Source organism: Pseudophryne corroboree, chromosome 3 (genome assembly GCF_028390025.1).
Source record: "Pseudophryne corroboree isolate aPseCor3 chromosome 3, aPseCor3.hap2, whole genome shotgun sequence".
In the NCBI taxonomy this organism is placed as follows: domain Eukaryota; kingdom Metazoa; phylum Chordata; class Amphibia; order Anura; family Myobatrachidae; genus Pseudophryne; species Pseudophryne corroboree.
The window spans coordinates 602,952,734-602,968,520 of NC_086446.1; the positions used below are offsets into that span (position 1 = coordinate 602,952,734).

Below are 15,787 nucleotides of genomic sequence, written 5' to 3' on the forward strand. Positions count from 1 at the left end.
GACTCACACTTAATTAAAAGGCCAATAAAAATGTAACCATACGGGACAGATCCACAAATATACCAAACCAGAACAGGATAAATTGAGGACGCAAAATGGCCTGGTAAGCTCACAACTTCACAATACAAAGAAAAAAATACAGAACTTATTTTTTTTTAAAACACTGCAAATAAATAAATTCACACTTTAAATAATTTTTTTTTAAAAACATCGACAAGACATTTTATCCAACTAAGGTCAAAGAACATATGTAAACGCACAATAAATATAAAAAAAATAACTCACCATCCTGCCTAGGATGATCCAAATTCCGGACATTAGTCGCACCAACCACTTCTGGTGGAATAAGGGACTGCACAGGCTCCTCCCACTCCCGATACGACGCTCTAAAGGGCTGGCCACCCCCTGTTTGTCTGGCTGACTTAGCCTCCTTGGCCATCTTAGCCTTGACACGGCGCTTGATGTCGTAGAATCTCTTGCGACACGTGTCCTCGGTCCTCCTCACCACACCCTCACTGTTAACTGCCGCTACTACCTTCCCCCACAGAACATTTTTCCTGCGTGAAGGAACCTTGGCCGTATCATGGCCAAACAGCTGGCGATGATGGTGCATCAGCTCACGCACCAATGCAACATTCTCAGCATAGCTGAACTTCACATTGCGCCCCGTCTTTGTAGTGGTGCGTGGCTGTGGAGCAACAGCACCATCACTGTCATTCTCACTCGAGGCCGCAGCAGCAACCTCACCCTCCTCCACCTCACTAACCTCCTCCCTCTCACTCACCTCCTTTCTCTCACTCACCTCCTCCACCTCACTCACCTCCGCCACCTCACACTTCTGACTGCAACATATTACTGACAAACAACAAAGAACACTGAGAAATAATAAAACACAAAACACACTCCTCCACCAGGGGCGTATCTACCTATTGGCCAGGATGGCACTCGCCAGGGGAGCCAGCCGAGGTGGGGCGCTGTCCAGCTGTGCCACCCATGGCCATTAGGTAGATTAGAGTCAGGAACTATCCTCTTACCCCTGTGTAGTTACTCACCAACAGGGATGCCCAGTAACCATCACAGCATGTAGCAGTGGCAGCCACCGGCACCGCACCACACTGCAATCAAGGAACTCTACATGTGTGTATCTGACACTGAGGGGGTATGTGTGTATCTGGCTCTGTAGGGGCATATGTGTATTTCATACTGTGGGGGCATATATGTATCTGGCAGTGTGTGTATCTGATACTGTGGGGGCATATGTGTAACTGGTACTGTGGGGTCAGTGTGTGTATCGGACACTGTGGAGACAGTATGTATATCGGACACTGTGGGGACAGTATGTGTATCTGGCACTGTGGGGACAGTATGTGTATCTGGCACTGTGGGGACAGTATGTGTATCTGGCACTGTGGGGACAGTATGTGTATCTGGCACTGTGGGGACAGTATGTGTATCTGGCACTGTGGGGAAATATGTGTGTCTGAACTTGTGGGGGCATATGTGTGTCTGACACTGTGGGGGCATATGTGTGTCTGACACTATGGGGGCATATGTGCGTCTGGCAGTATATTGGGACAATAACTCAATGTGACACTATACTGGGACATTAAGTGTATCTAACACTGTACTGGGGACATTACGTGCATCTGGCACTGCACTACTGGGGTTATTATGTGTAATTGTCACTATACTAGGGGACATTATGTATATCTGACACTATACTGGGACATTAAGTGTATCTGACACTATACTGGGACATTAAGTGTATCTGATACTGGGACATTAAGTGTATCTAACACTATACTGGGGACATTATGTGCATCTGGCACTATACTGGCAAAATTACGTGCATCTGGCACTATACTGGGGGCATTATGTGCATCTGGCACTATACTGGAAAGTTATGTATATCTTACGCTATACTGGGGACATTATGTGCACTATACTGGCATAAGGAGCACTGCTGTGGGCATTGTGTGTAAGGCTGCCAAGTGTGTGTGTGTGTGTGTGTGTGTGTGTGTGTGTGTGTGTGTGTGTGATTATATATTTATAGTTTGATATCATAATATAAAATTGCAAGGCCACATCCACTTTCATAGAAGCGTGCCCATATATATGGGCACTACTGTGTGGCATAATGTGTATAAGGGGCACTACTGCATAACTTGAATAACGGACATTACTGTGCTGTGTAATGTGAGTAAGGAGCACTACTGTGTGGTGCCATTTGAATTGGGGTACTATTGAGTGACCATGCCTCTTTTTGGCATGCCAGTCTTTTACTTTGCCGGGGGCGCTCGGACCCCTAGATACACCCCTGTCCTCCACTACCACCACACACCACACACCAAACACACACACACACACACACACACACACACACACACACACACACACACAATGACAATAGACTGAAAAAAACACAAACACAATAAATGTAACAAACTTTAAATAAACTACACAAGTATGACAAGACTACTTACACACACAGTACAGCACTCAGCAATCGCAAAAATCCACCAAAAACTTCTAACAACTCTCCTATACCACAGACCACTTCCTCTCACCTCTCCACCAGCTAAACCCACGAGGTGCGGTCGGATTTTATAGTAATGAGCAAAGACACTCCTCCATCACAAACCCAACCAATCACAGATGAGTGACAAAAACGAAAGTCAGAAAAAAACGCGGCCGGGAACGGAAAAAATACTGACGATATAAAAAAAATATGAATTCGTAAAAACTACAAAAAACACGTCCGCAAAATACAAGTCGGCCGCATTCTAACTTGGAAAAAATACGAATGACATCGACATCGAAAAATACGAAAAATCAAAATACGACACCATAGTAAATGAGGCGTAACAAGGCCCTCATTCCGAGTTGATCGCTCGTTATTTTTCATCGCATCGCAGTGAAATTTCGCTTAGTGCGCATGCGCAATAGTCGCACTGCGACTGCGCCAAGTAACTTTGCTATGAAGATAGGATTTTTACTCACGGCATTTTCTTCGCTCCGGCGATCGTAGTGTGATTGACAGGAAATGGGTGTTACTGGGCGGAAACACGGCGTTTTAGGGGCGTGTGGATGAAAACGCTACCGTTTCCGGAAAAAACGCAGGAGTGGCCGGAGAAACGGGGGAGTGTCTGAGCGAACGCTGGGTGTGTTTCTGACGTCAATCCAGGAACGACAAGCACTGAACTGATCGCACAGGCAGAGTAAGTGTGGAGCTACTCTAAAACTGCTAAGTAGTTTGTGATCGCAATAATGCGAATACATCGGTCGCAATTTTAGGATGCTAAGATACACTCCCAGTAGGCGTAGGCTTAGCGTGTGTAACTCTGCTAAATTCGCCTTGCGACCGATCAACTCGGAATGAGGGCCCAAATTCAAAAAGTTGCAAATTCACACATTCGATGTCATTCATGATTCATCTCTCACCAAATCACTGTAATACGAATTTTAGTAAATATACCCCTTTGTGTATTAAACAAAGTTTGTGTACATTGAGCCATCAGAAAACAAAGGTTTCACTATTTCACTCTCACTCAAAATATTCCGTATTTCTGAATATTTGGATATGGGATACTCAACCTGTACTCATATGTAATGAGAGGCACCAGTTGGTAAGGACTCCATAAAGAACCAAAGAAACCTTTATGTGTTTCGCATCCATTGTTTACAAGTAAGCATTCATGTAAGCATCTATTCAAGTGTCACATCTATCACTACCTTGGGTGTTGACGTGAAAGAGGAAGGAAACCTGATACTGGATTGGGACTATTTCTACATCACCTCTTTTTTTTCTCAAACACCAACTGGGTGAAATTGAATATTTATACAGTATCATACTATCCTGTGATTTTTTATGTTTCTTTATATAAATTACCATTGGACATTCCATCATTGTGAAAACATCACACTGAGGATCGTGAAGAGTTTGGAACATTTTTGAGCGCAAGTGAGATTGTACCTTTTTCTTTTTGTCTACATTGAAAGACATAGTAATTAGCATTTCATGGCATCCTGAAAAAAAGTAATGACAATCTTACATTCGTGTGTGTTGGAAATGATGTGCATGCAGCTGTTGATACTTGATACTGCAGAGTTATATGAACACACACCAGCTGAGGACTCATACTATGAAGAGCCCAGTTACTTAACTATTGGTGCTGGTTGTTAGATAGCAGTTAAAGCCGTCACATGTACACTGGTGATTAAGTGGAGCTGGATCGGATTGGGGTTTCATACAGTTCACCAGCCAGAGAGTGTATGCTGCAAACGGGTAGCAGTGTATGGATGCTGGAACAGTTTATAGCAGGTATTAACTATTAACCAGGTTTCTTGTAGACGCTAACTAGGAGACTTCTGTCTCCCACCATATCACTTTACTCAGTAAAGCCAATGTGGTCCCTGCACATGCTCAGTAGAGATCTTGGTGGCCATCTTGGGATAGGGCATGAAGTCTCCCTGGAGGACAGGATAACTAGAGTTTGCACAGTACCACACTTCAACAGGGTGAGCCATTGGTGTAACTCCCGGAGGCAATGCAAGCTTCAGCCTCAGGGTGCCAGCTGTCAGGGGGGCACTGAGGAGGGAGTAAGTAGGAACAGTCCATACTGTGTAAATGCAGCCTATGCAAGTGACTGTGCGCCACAGGCAATGCGCAACCATTTAAAGATGCATTTACCCAAATTGTAGCACATTGATGAAGCTGCCCCCTCCTGGACTTCACCTGCCAGCACCAGGTATAGGTTAAAAGGGGGTTGGTGGGGTGCATGATGGGGTTGCTAAGGGGCGGTTCCTGGAGGCCATGCCTCCGGGTGGCCTGACAGAAGTTCCGCCACTGGTTTATGTTCACAGTGTTGCTGAACTTGTGGTCCTTCAGGTATGTTCTATTTATATAGAAGGCATGTTTTCTGATTTTCCCAACACAGTAGGAGATTTAATTGGAAGCGAGGTTTGGTGAAGTTAAAAAATCTCTATCTAAATCTAATTTTGGATTACCGCGGGTATGCACGCTCCCGATACCCGCGGTATCCAATTTAAAAAATGCAGGGTTTTCTGCGTGTTCAGTATAAAAAACAATAAGATATTCACCTCTCCAGGGGTCTCCGGTGGTCTCCGCAGTTCCCATGGTCTCCCCTCCATCTTCTTAATGGGGAGGTGGATGCTGGGAGTCACAGTGCTGCTGGGAGGCCCCCGGGCTACTGGGCAGACACAAGGGCTGCTGTGAGATGTAGTTCTCCCAGTGGCCGGCACTGGCAGGGTCACACACATACAGGGGCCCAGGGACCACACACACACACACACACGCACACACACACACACACACACACACACACACACACACACACACACAAACTAACACAGTCACAGACACTCATACACATTTATAAACACACACCTAACATACTCCTCCTGTAGAAGACCTGGGTTCAGACGCTGGATGAAAAGACACCGCTTCGGAAGGTGAGTAATTACTGACTAAGTAATCTAATTGGAAACTTCAAATTACTTCATTACAGTAGTCCACGGTTGTGGGGGGTGGGGATTGGCTTGAGTTGGTCAATGAAAATATGACCCCCCAGACTAAGAAAAAAAATTATTCACTGACTCCCGCTCCTCCTGCCTCCTCCAGTCCTGTCCTCTCCAAAAGAACAGCAACAGTACAGCTGAGCTGGACACACGTCACACGAGTTGACAACTGGTAGTAGTCATGGGGGCTCAGCTTCACTTCAAGTCCAGGCAGCTCAGGCACAGGCAGCAGCAGTCAGTCGACACAATGACACAGCAGCACAGTTCACTTCAAGTTAAGCAAATAGGCACTAATCTGGCAGCTTGGTTGGCTTGGCTCTTGCTGGCTAAAGGCTTGCTTGCTTTCTTGTAGCATTTGGGCTGGGTGGTGGTGGCACTGGCAGGCAGCAGCATCTGCAGGACTCAGTGGCACAGGACTCAGTGGCTGCACTCCCTCCTCCTCCCATCCCTCAGTCCTCAAAGCCCCCTGTACCCCTCAGAGTCTCGACTCCCAACTCTGGAAGCTACAATCTTGGGATTCAAATCCCGCTAAATTTAGGCCATAGTCCCGGGATCCCGCCGATCCTGATCCTCGGATCCTGATCTTGGGATTGGGCTCTACCCCGCAGTCTTGCTTTTTGGTAATGCAGATATTCCGTGACTTGAGTTCCTATGGGGTTTTATTTTATATTTCTCTGCATGGATTAGTTTGGATAATGAAGATTACAGGTTAAGTATATATGATTACCACTGCCCTTCAGAACAGATTAGGGGTAAAAACTAGAGATGAGCGGGTTCGGTTTCTTTGAATCCGAACCCGCACGAACTTCACTTTTTTTTTCACGGGTCCGAGCGACTCGGATCTTCCCGCCTTGCTCGGTTAACCCGAGCGCGCCCGAACGTCATCATGACGCTGTCGGATTCTCGCGAGACTCGGATTCTATATAAGGAGCCTCGCGTCGCCGCCATTTTCACACGTGCATTGAGATTGATAGGGAGAGGACGTGGCTGGCGTCCTCTCCATTAGAATAGATTAGAAGAGAGAGAGAGAGAGAGAGATTGTGCAGACAGAGTTTACCACAGTGACCAGTGCAGTTGTTGTTAAGTTAACTTTTATTTAATATATCCGTTCTCTGCTATATCCGTTCTCTGCCTGAAAAAAACGATACACAGCAGTCACACAGTGTGACTCAGTCTGTGTGCACTCAGCTCAGCCCAGTGTGCTGCACATCAATGTATAAAAGCTTATAATAATTGTGGGGGAGACTGGGGAGCACTGCAGGTTGTTATAGCAGGAGCCAGGAGTACATAATATTATATTAATTTAAAATTAAACAGTGCACACTTTTGCTGCAGGAGTGCCACTGCCAGTGTGACTAGTGGTGACCAGTGCCTGACCACCAGTATAGTAGTATATTGTTGTATACTATCTCTTTATCAACCAGTCTATATTAGCAGCAGACACAGTACAGTGCGGTAGTTCACGGCTGTGGCTACCTCTGTGTCGGCAGTCGGCACTCGGCAGGCAGTCCGTCCATCCATAATTGTATAATTATATACCACCTAACCGTGGTATTTTTTTTTCTTTCTTTATACCGTCGTCATAGTCATACTAGTTGTTACGAGTATACTACTATCTCTTTATCAACCAGTGTACAGTGCGGTAGTTCACGGCTGTGGCTACCTCTGTGTCGGCAGTCGGCAGGCAGTCCGTCCATCCATAATTGTATTATAATATATACCACCTAACCGTGGTTTTTTTTTCATTCTTTATACCGTCATAGTGTCATACTAGTTGTTACGAGTATACTACTATCTCTTTATCAACCAGTGTACAGTGCGGTAGTTCACGGCTGTGGCTACCTCTGTGTCGGCAGTCGGCAGGCAGTCCGTCCATCCATAATTGTATTATAATATATACCACCTAACCGTGGTTTTTTTTTCATTCTTTATACCGTCATAGTCAGTCATACTAGTTGTTACGAGTATACTACTATCTCTTTATCAACCAGTGTACAGTGCGGTAGTTCACGGCTGTGGCTACCTCTGTGTCGGCACTCGGCAGGCAGTCCGTCCATCCATAATTGTATTATAATATATACCACCTAACCGTGGTTTTTTTTTCATTCTTTATACCGTCATAGTGTCATACTAGTTGTTACGAGTATACTACTATCTCTTTATCAACCAGTGTACAGTGCGGTAGTTCACGGCTGTGGCTACCTCTGTGTCGGCAGTCGGCAGGCAGTCCGTCCATCCATAATTGTATTATAATATATACCACCTAACCGTGGTTTTTTTTTCATTCTTTATACCGTCATAGTGTCATACTAGTTGTTACGAGTATACTACTATCTCTTTATCAACCAGTGTACAGTGCGGTAGTTCACGGCTGTGGCTACCTCTGTGTCGGAACTCGGCAGGCAGTCCGTCCATCCATAATTGTATTATTATAATATATACCACCTAACCGTGGTTTTTTTTTCATTCTTTATACCGTCATAGTGTCATACTAGTTGTTACGAGTATACTACTATCTCTTTATCAACCAGTGTACAGTGCGGTAGTTCACGGCTGTGGCTACCTCTGTGTCGGCAGTCGGCAGGCAGTCCGTCCATCCATAATTGTATTATAATATATACCACCTAACCGTGGTTTTTTTTTCATTCTTTATACCGTCATAGTCAGTCATACTAGTTGTTACGAGTATACTACTATCTCTTTATCAACCAGTGTACAGTGCGGTAGTTCACGGCTGTGGCTACCTCTGTGTCGGCACTCGGCAGGCAGTCCGTCCATCCATAATTGTATTATAATATATACCACCTAACCGTGGTTTTTTTTTTCATTCTTTATACCGTCATAGTGTCATACTAGTTGTTACGAGTATACTACTATCTCTTTATCAACCAGTGTACAGTGCGGTAGTTCACGGCTGTGGCTACCTCTGTGTCGGCAGTCGGCAGGCAGTCCGTCCATCCATAATTGTATTATAATATATACCACCTAACCGTGGTTTTTTTTTCATTCTTTATACCGTCATAGTGTCATACTAGTTGTTACGAGTATACTACTATCTCTTTATCAACCAGTGTACAGTGCGGTAGTTCACGGCTGTGGCTACCTCTGTGTCGGAACTCGGCAGGCAGTCCGTCCATCCATAATTGTATTACAATATATACCACCTAACCGTGGTTTTTTTTTCATTCTTTATACCGTCATAGTCAGTCATACTAGTTGTTACGAGTATACTACTATCTCTTTATCAACCAGTGTACAGTGCGGTAGTTCACGGCTGTGGCTACCTCTGTGTCGGCACTCGGCAGGCAGTCCGTCCATCCATAATTGTATTATATACCACCTAACCGTGGTTTTTTTATACCACCTAACCATGGCAGTCCGTCCATAATTGTATACTAGTATCCAATCCATCCATCTCCATTGTTTACCTGAGGTGCCTTTTAGTTCTGCCTATAAAATATGGAGAACAAAAAAGTTGAGGTTCCAAAATTAGGGAAAGATCAAGATCCACTTCCACCTCGTGCTGAAGCTGCTGCCACTAGTCATGGCCGAGACGATGAAATGCCAGCAACGTCGTCTGCCAAGGCCGATGCCCAATGTCATAGTACAGAGCATGTCAAATCCAAAACACCAAATATCAGAAAAAAAAGGACTCCAAAACCTAAAATAAAATTGTCGGAGGAGAAGCGTAAACTTGCCAATATGCCATTTACCACACGGAGTGGCAAGGAACGGCTGAGGCCCTGGCCTATGTTCATGGCTAGTGGTTCAGCTTCACATGAGGATGGAAGCACTCAGCCTCTCGCTAGAAAACTGAAAAGACTCAAGCTGGCAAAAGCACCGCAAAGAACTGTGCGTTCTTTGAAATCCCAAATCCACAAGGAGAGTCCAATTGTGTCGTTTGCGATGCCTGACCTTCCCAACACTGGACGTGAAGAGCATGCGCCTTCCACTATTTGCATGCCCCCTGCAAGTGCTGGAAGGAGCACCCGCAGTCCAGTTCCTGATAGTCAGATTGAAGATGTCAGTGTTGAAGTACACCAGGATGAGGAGGATATGGGTGTTGCTGGCGCTGGGGAGGAAATTGACCAGGAGGATTCTGATGGTGAGGTGGTTTGTTTAAGTCAGGCACCCGGGGAGACACCTGTTGTCCGTGGGAGGAATATGGCCGTTGACATGCCAGGTGAAAATACCAAAAAAATCAGCTCTTCGGTGTGGAGGTATTTCACCAGAAATGCGGACAACAGGTGTCAAGCCGTGTGTTCCCTTTGTCAAGCTGTAATAAGTAGGGGTAAGGACGTTAACCACCTCGGAACATCCTCCCTTATACGTCACCTGCAGCGCATTCATAATAAGTCAGTGACAAGTTCAAAAACTTTGGGTGACAGCGGAAGCAGTCCACTGACCAGTAAATCCCTTCCTCTTGTAACCAAGCTCACGCAAACCACCCCACCAACTCCCTCAGTGTCAATTTCCTCCTTCCCCAGGAATGCCAATAGTCCTGCAGGCCATGTCACTGGCAAGTCTGACGAGTCCTCTCCTGCCTGGGATTCCTCCGATGCATCCTTGCGTGTAACGCCTACTGCTGCTGGCGCTGCTGTTGTTGCCGCTGGGAGTCGATGGTCATCCCAGAGGGGAAGTCGTAAGCCCACTTGTACTACTTCCAGTAAGCAATTGACTGTTCAACAGTCCTTTGCGAGGAAGATGAAATATCACAGCAGTCATCCTACTGCAAAGCGGATAACTGAGTCCTTGACAACTATGTTGGTGTTAGACGTGCGTCCGGTATCCGCCGTTAGTTCACAGGGAACTAGACAATTTATTGAGGCAGTGTGCCCCCGTTACCAAATACCATCTAGGTTCCACTTCTCTAGGCAGGCGATACCGAGAATGTACACGGACGTCAGAAAAAGACTCACCAGTGTCCTAAAAAATGCAGTTGTACCCAATGTCCACTTAACCACGGACATGTGGACAAGTGGAGCAGGGCAGGGTCAGGACTATATGACTGTGACAGCCCACTGGGTAGATGTATGGACTCCCGCCGCAAGAACAGCAGCGGCGGCACCAGTAGCAGCATCTCGCAAACGCCAACTCTTTCCTAGGCAGGCTACGCTTTGTATCACCGCTTTCCAGAATACGCACACAGCTGAAAACCTCTTACGGCAACTGAGGAAGATCATCGCGGAATGGCTTACCCCAATTGGACTCTCCTGTGGATTTGTGGCATCGGACAACGCCAGCAATATTGTGTGTGCATTAAATATGGGCAAATTCCAGCACGTCCCATGTTTTGCACATACCTTGAATTTGGTGGTGCAGAATTTTTTAAAAAACGACAGGGGCGTGCAAGAGATGCTGTCGGTGGCCAGAAAAATTGCGGGACACTTTCGGCGTACAGGCACCACGTACAGAAGACTGGAGCACCACCAAAAACTACTGAACCTGCCCTGCCATCATCTGAAGCAAGAAGTGGTAACGAGGTGGAATTCAACCCTCTATATGCTTCAGAGGTTGGAGGAGCAGCAAAAGGCCATTCAAGCCTATACAATTGAGCACGATATAGGAGATGGAATGCACCTGTCTCAAGTGCAGTGGAGAATGATTTCAACGTTGTGCAAGGTTCTGATGCCCTTTGAACTTGCCATACGTGAAGTCAGTTCAGACACTGCCAGCCTGAGTCAGGTCATTCCCCTCATCAGGCTTTTGCAGAAGAAGCTGGAGGCATTGAAGAAGGAGCTAACACGGAGCGATTCCGCTAGGCATGTGGGACTTGTGGATGCAGCCCTTAATTCGCTTAACAAGGATTCACGGGTGGTCAATCTGTTGAAATCAGAGCACTACATTTTGGCCACCGTGCTCGATCCTAGATTTAAAGCCTACCTTGGATCTCTCTTTCCGGCAGACACAGGTCTGCTGGGGTTGAAAGACCTGCTGGTGACAAAATTGTCAAGTCAAGCGGAACGCGACCTGTCAACATCTCCTCCTTCACATTCTCCCGCAACTGGGGGTGCGAGGAAAAGGCTCAGAATTCCGAGCCCACCCGCTGGCGGTGATGCAGGGCAGTCTGGAGCGACTGCTGATGCTGACATCTGGTCCGGACTGAAGGACCTGACAACGATTACGGACATGTCGTCTACTGTCACTGCATATGATTCTCTCAACATTGATAGAATGGTGGAGGATTATATGAGTGACCGCATCCAAGTAGGCACGTCACACAGTCCGTACTTATACTGGCAGGAAAAAGAGGCAATTTGGAGGCCCTTGCACAAACTGGCTTTATTCTACCTAAGTTGCCCTCCCACAAGTGTGTACTCCGAAAGAGTGTTTAGTGCCGCCGCTCACCTTGTCAGCAATCGGCGTACGAGGTTACATCCAGAAAATGTGGAGAAGATGATGTTCATTAAAATGAATTATAATCAATTCCTCCGCGGAGACATTGACCAGCAGCAATTGCCTCCACAAAGTACACAGGGAGCTGAGATGGTGGATTCCAGTGGGGACGAATTGATAATCTGTGAGGAGGGGGATGTACACGGTGATATATCGGAGGGTGAAGATGAGGTGGACATCTTGCCTCTGTAGAGCCAGTTTGTGCAAGGAGAGATTAATTGCTTCTTTTTTGGGGGGGGTCCAAACCAACCCGTCATATCAGTCACAGTCGTGTGGCAGACCCTGTCACTGAAATGATGGGTTGGTTAAAGTGTGCATGTCCTGTTTTGTTTATACAACATAAGGGTGGGTGGGAGGGCCCAAGGATAATTCCATCTTGCACCTCTTTTTTCTTAAGAACAAAGTTGTGGATCTGCACCAGCTTTACAATTAAGTGAACAAGCCTGTTCCACAGGTGAAACGTACGTCAGAACAAGGACGTCCAGACAGTGACGTCTCTGCGGCTTCGCCCTCTCCGGAACGGGCGGCCGCACGGTCTCAGACCTCGGAGCACGGTCAGCTTCGTTTAGCAGGTTACACCGATCGGCTGCCGGGACACTCACATCTCCGGAAGCGGTAACTGTATATGCTACATTTGTACTTCAGTAGCGCTACAGACTTTCAATTTGGTCTAATTACTCTAATGCCTGCTCCATATGTACTGTATATGCTACATCTGTACTTCAGTAGCGCTAAAGACCTTTAATTTGGGTCTAATTACTCTAAATGCCTGCTCCACATGTATATTTAGGAATGAACCTATTAATTTCTAATTAAGGAATAACATTGTAAGCACATGGAAAAATAAGACTTTCATTTATACCTTCTCATTTTTCTAATTTTTTCCATCTTTTTCAATTCTTTTTCATTATTATTTTTTCATTTTTTTCATTTTTTTCATTTTTTACGTATTTTTTCATAAGGATTTAAATTGTAAGTTGCCAATACCAACATTGCAATCATTATTCCCACATGGGGACAAAGGCAACATTTTTTGCTGTTCGCATTTAATGTTTGCCACTTTGTATTTATTTCAGCAAGCTTACAGGATGCAAAACTCACACAGGAGGTAGAAATTTTATTAACCGTGTCAGTATTAAAAAAGGACACTTATACCTTTATGTTGTGGGACTTGACAAATCCAGTACCCACGGTTACCACCAATTAGGAATTGCATGATCATTTGTAATTATCTCTAATTAGAGAAAAGAGAACGTTTGTCATCAAGTTTGTGCAACCCAATCAAAGTTCATTGCCTATTTACAGTGGACACTCTCAAAGTGGCAACCCCCAACCCTTCAGGTTTCAATTTATTTATTTATTTATTTATCCACAGTCATTAAGCAATTATCACACCAGTCCTATTGATTGGAACTCCTTAGTGGATTATTTAATTTTCAAAGTAACCCAACAAATACTTAAATTCCTGATACAATTGGCCCACGGCCATACTATCCTGAATGCGCCCGATCACGTCCGATCTTGGAAGCTAAGCAGGTTTGGCCTGGTCAGTACGTGGATGGGAGACCTCCAGGGAATACTAGGTGCTGTGGGCCTTTTTCCTATCAGGAAAATCCTATCTTATCCTCTCTTCTTGTTTTCTCAAAGCTTACTAGATATTCCGATTGGTCTGTGACCCATATATACTGTTTCTTTCAAATAATTATACCATAATTATATCTACATCTACATTTTCACCTGTTATATCTAGAACCATATTTGGTACAACGGCAATCTAGATAAAATCAATTGTTATACTATTATTCACTTTTTGTTCACCCAAGCGAATTTTAATAAGATAATCAATAAAAGCTAATTTTTAATCCTTTTTGAGGTAGGACTCTAAGGGGTCACCTCCTCAACCATATACTCCTTTCACATTCTTTTCTATATCCAATTAATGAGTGCTTCCACACAAGGTTATTTTGTCTTTCTCTTGTTTGTTGACCTCTTTTTTCTTTTCTTTTTCTTTGCATCATGTGCTGATTGGGGAGGGTTTTTTGGAAGGGACATCCTGCGTGACACTGCAGTGCCACTCCTAGATGGGCCCGGTGTTTGTGTCGGCCACTAGGGTCGCTAATCTTACTCACACAGCTACCTCATTGCGCCTCTTTTTTTCTTTGCGTCATGTGCTGTTTGGGGAGGGTTTTTTGGAAGGGACATCCTGCGTGACACTGCAGTGCCACTCCTAGATGTGCCCGGTGTTTGTGTCGGCCACTAGGGTCGCTAATCTTACTCACACAGTCAGCTACCTCATTGCGCCTCTTTTTTTCTTTGCGTCATGTGCTGTTTGGGGAGGGTTTTTTGGAAGGGCCATCCTGCGTGACACTGCAGTGCCACTCCTAGATGGGCCCGGTGTTTGTGTCGGCCACTAGGGTCGCTAATCTTACTCACACAGCTACCTCATTGCGCCTCTTTTTTTCTTTGCGTCATGTGCTGTTTGGGGAGGTTTTTTTGGAAGGGACATCCTGCGTGACACTGCAGTGCCACTCCTAGATGGGCCCGGTGTTTGTGTCGGCCACTAGGGTCGCTTATCTTACTCACACAGCGACCTCGGTGCAAATTTTAGGACTAAAAATAATATTGTGAGGTGTGAGGTATTCAGAATAGACTGAAAATGAGTGTAAATTATGGTTTTTGAGGTTAATAATACTTTGGGATCAAAATGACCCCCAAATTCTATGATTTAAGCTGTTTTTTAGTGTTTTTGGAAAAAAACACCTGAATCCAAAACACACCCGAATCCGACAAAAATAATTCGGTGAGGTTTTGCCAAAACGCGTTCGAACCCAAAACACGGCCGCGGAACCGAACCCAAAACCAAAACACAAAACCCGAAAAATTTCAGGCGCTCATCTCTAGTAAAAACAAATTACAATATATAAGCCCATAGTTTACTACTTTTTGTCTTTCCTCTGGATATCAAGGTAGGTCTCAGTGGGATGGATGTGGCTTTGTGAATTCTGCCATGTTATTCTGGTCTGGCTGCTGCAATGTAATTAAAAGGGCAGATGTGACAAGTAGTTATCTGCTGTCAAAATCTATATTTCTATGTTGATGACACTTTTTGCAACATTATGTCGCAGGGGAGGGGCTGCGATGGTGCAGGACATATTGCATTATCACACCTAGTGCCGCGTCAATGGAGAAGTGGGCCCATATATGAAGGTTCTGTACTCTCCCTGTACCTGGAATTTCTTGGAGAGTAGGAATGTCATGGTTGCACATATATTTTTTCAAATGATACATTAAAATGGGCACAACTAAACATTACTTTATTAACTAAATGCACCAGTATGTACCATTATTTATTTAATAATGAAACATGACCAACATTTGTAGTTCTCGCTACTTTGGCACTACATATTACAGTATGCATTTGCTCACCAGTGCATGCTGGCACTTGTAGAGCCACCACAGTGGACTCTGTGGGCCTAATTCAGACCTGATCGCTGTTGTGCGAAATTGCACAGCAGCCGATATGGAATTACTGTGCATGCGTATGCACCGCAATGTGCAGGCGCGAGCTCAAACAGCGTCAAAATCGTGCTAAAATTTTGCTCGCTAGGCGTACGCAAGGTGATTGACAAATTTGTAGAGGGCTGCGCTCAGATAGTCGCCGCCCATAGAGAGTGAAAACCCACCCCGTGCATGTGTGGGAATGCATGCGTATGCCGTGCGAAAACTTCGTCAGACAGCGGACATCTGCAAATCCGTTCATAACTCACTCACCATCTAATGATTTTTCCAGTGTGTGCAGATTGTGTGCAGCCCAGGACTTACTCCTACAGTGCGATGAGAACAGGATGACCGG

The 15,787-nt window shown here is 45.2% G+C and overlaps 1 pseudogene; it reads left to right on the forward strand.

Annotated features, from left to right (window-relative positions):
- The first annotated feature begins 13,411 nt into the window (after positions 1-13,411).
- On the forward strand, positions 13,412-13,529 carry LOC134891392 (5S ribosomal RNA; annotated as a pseudogene).
- Positions 13,530-15,787: the final 2,258 nt, after the last annotated feature.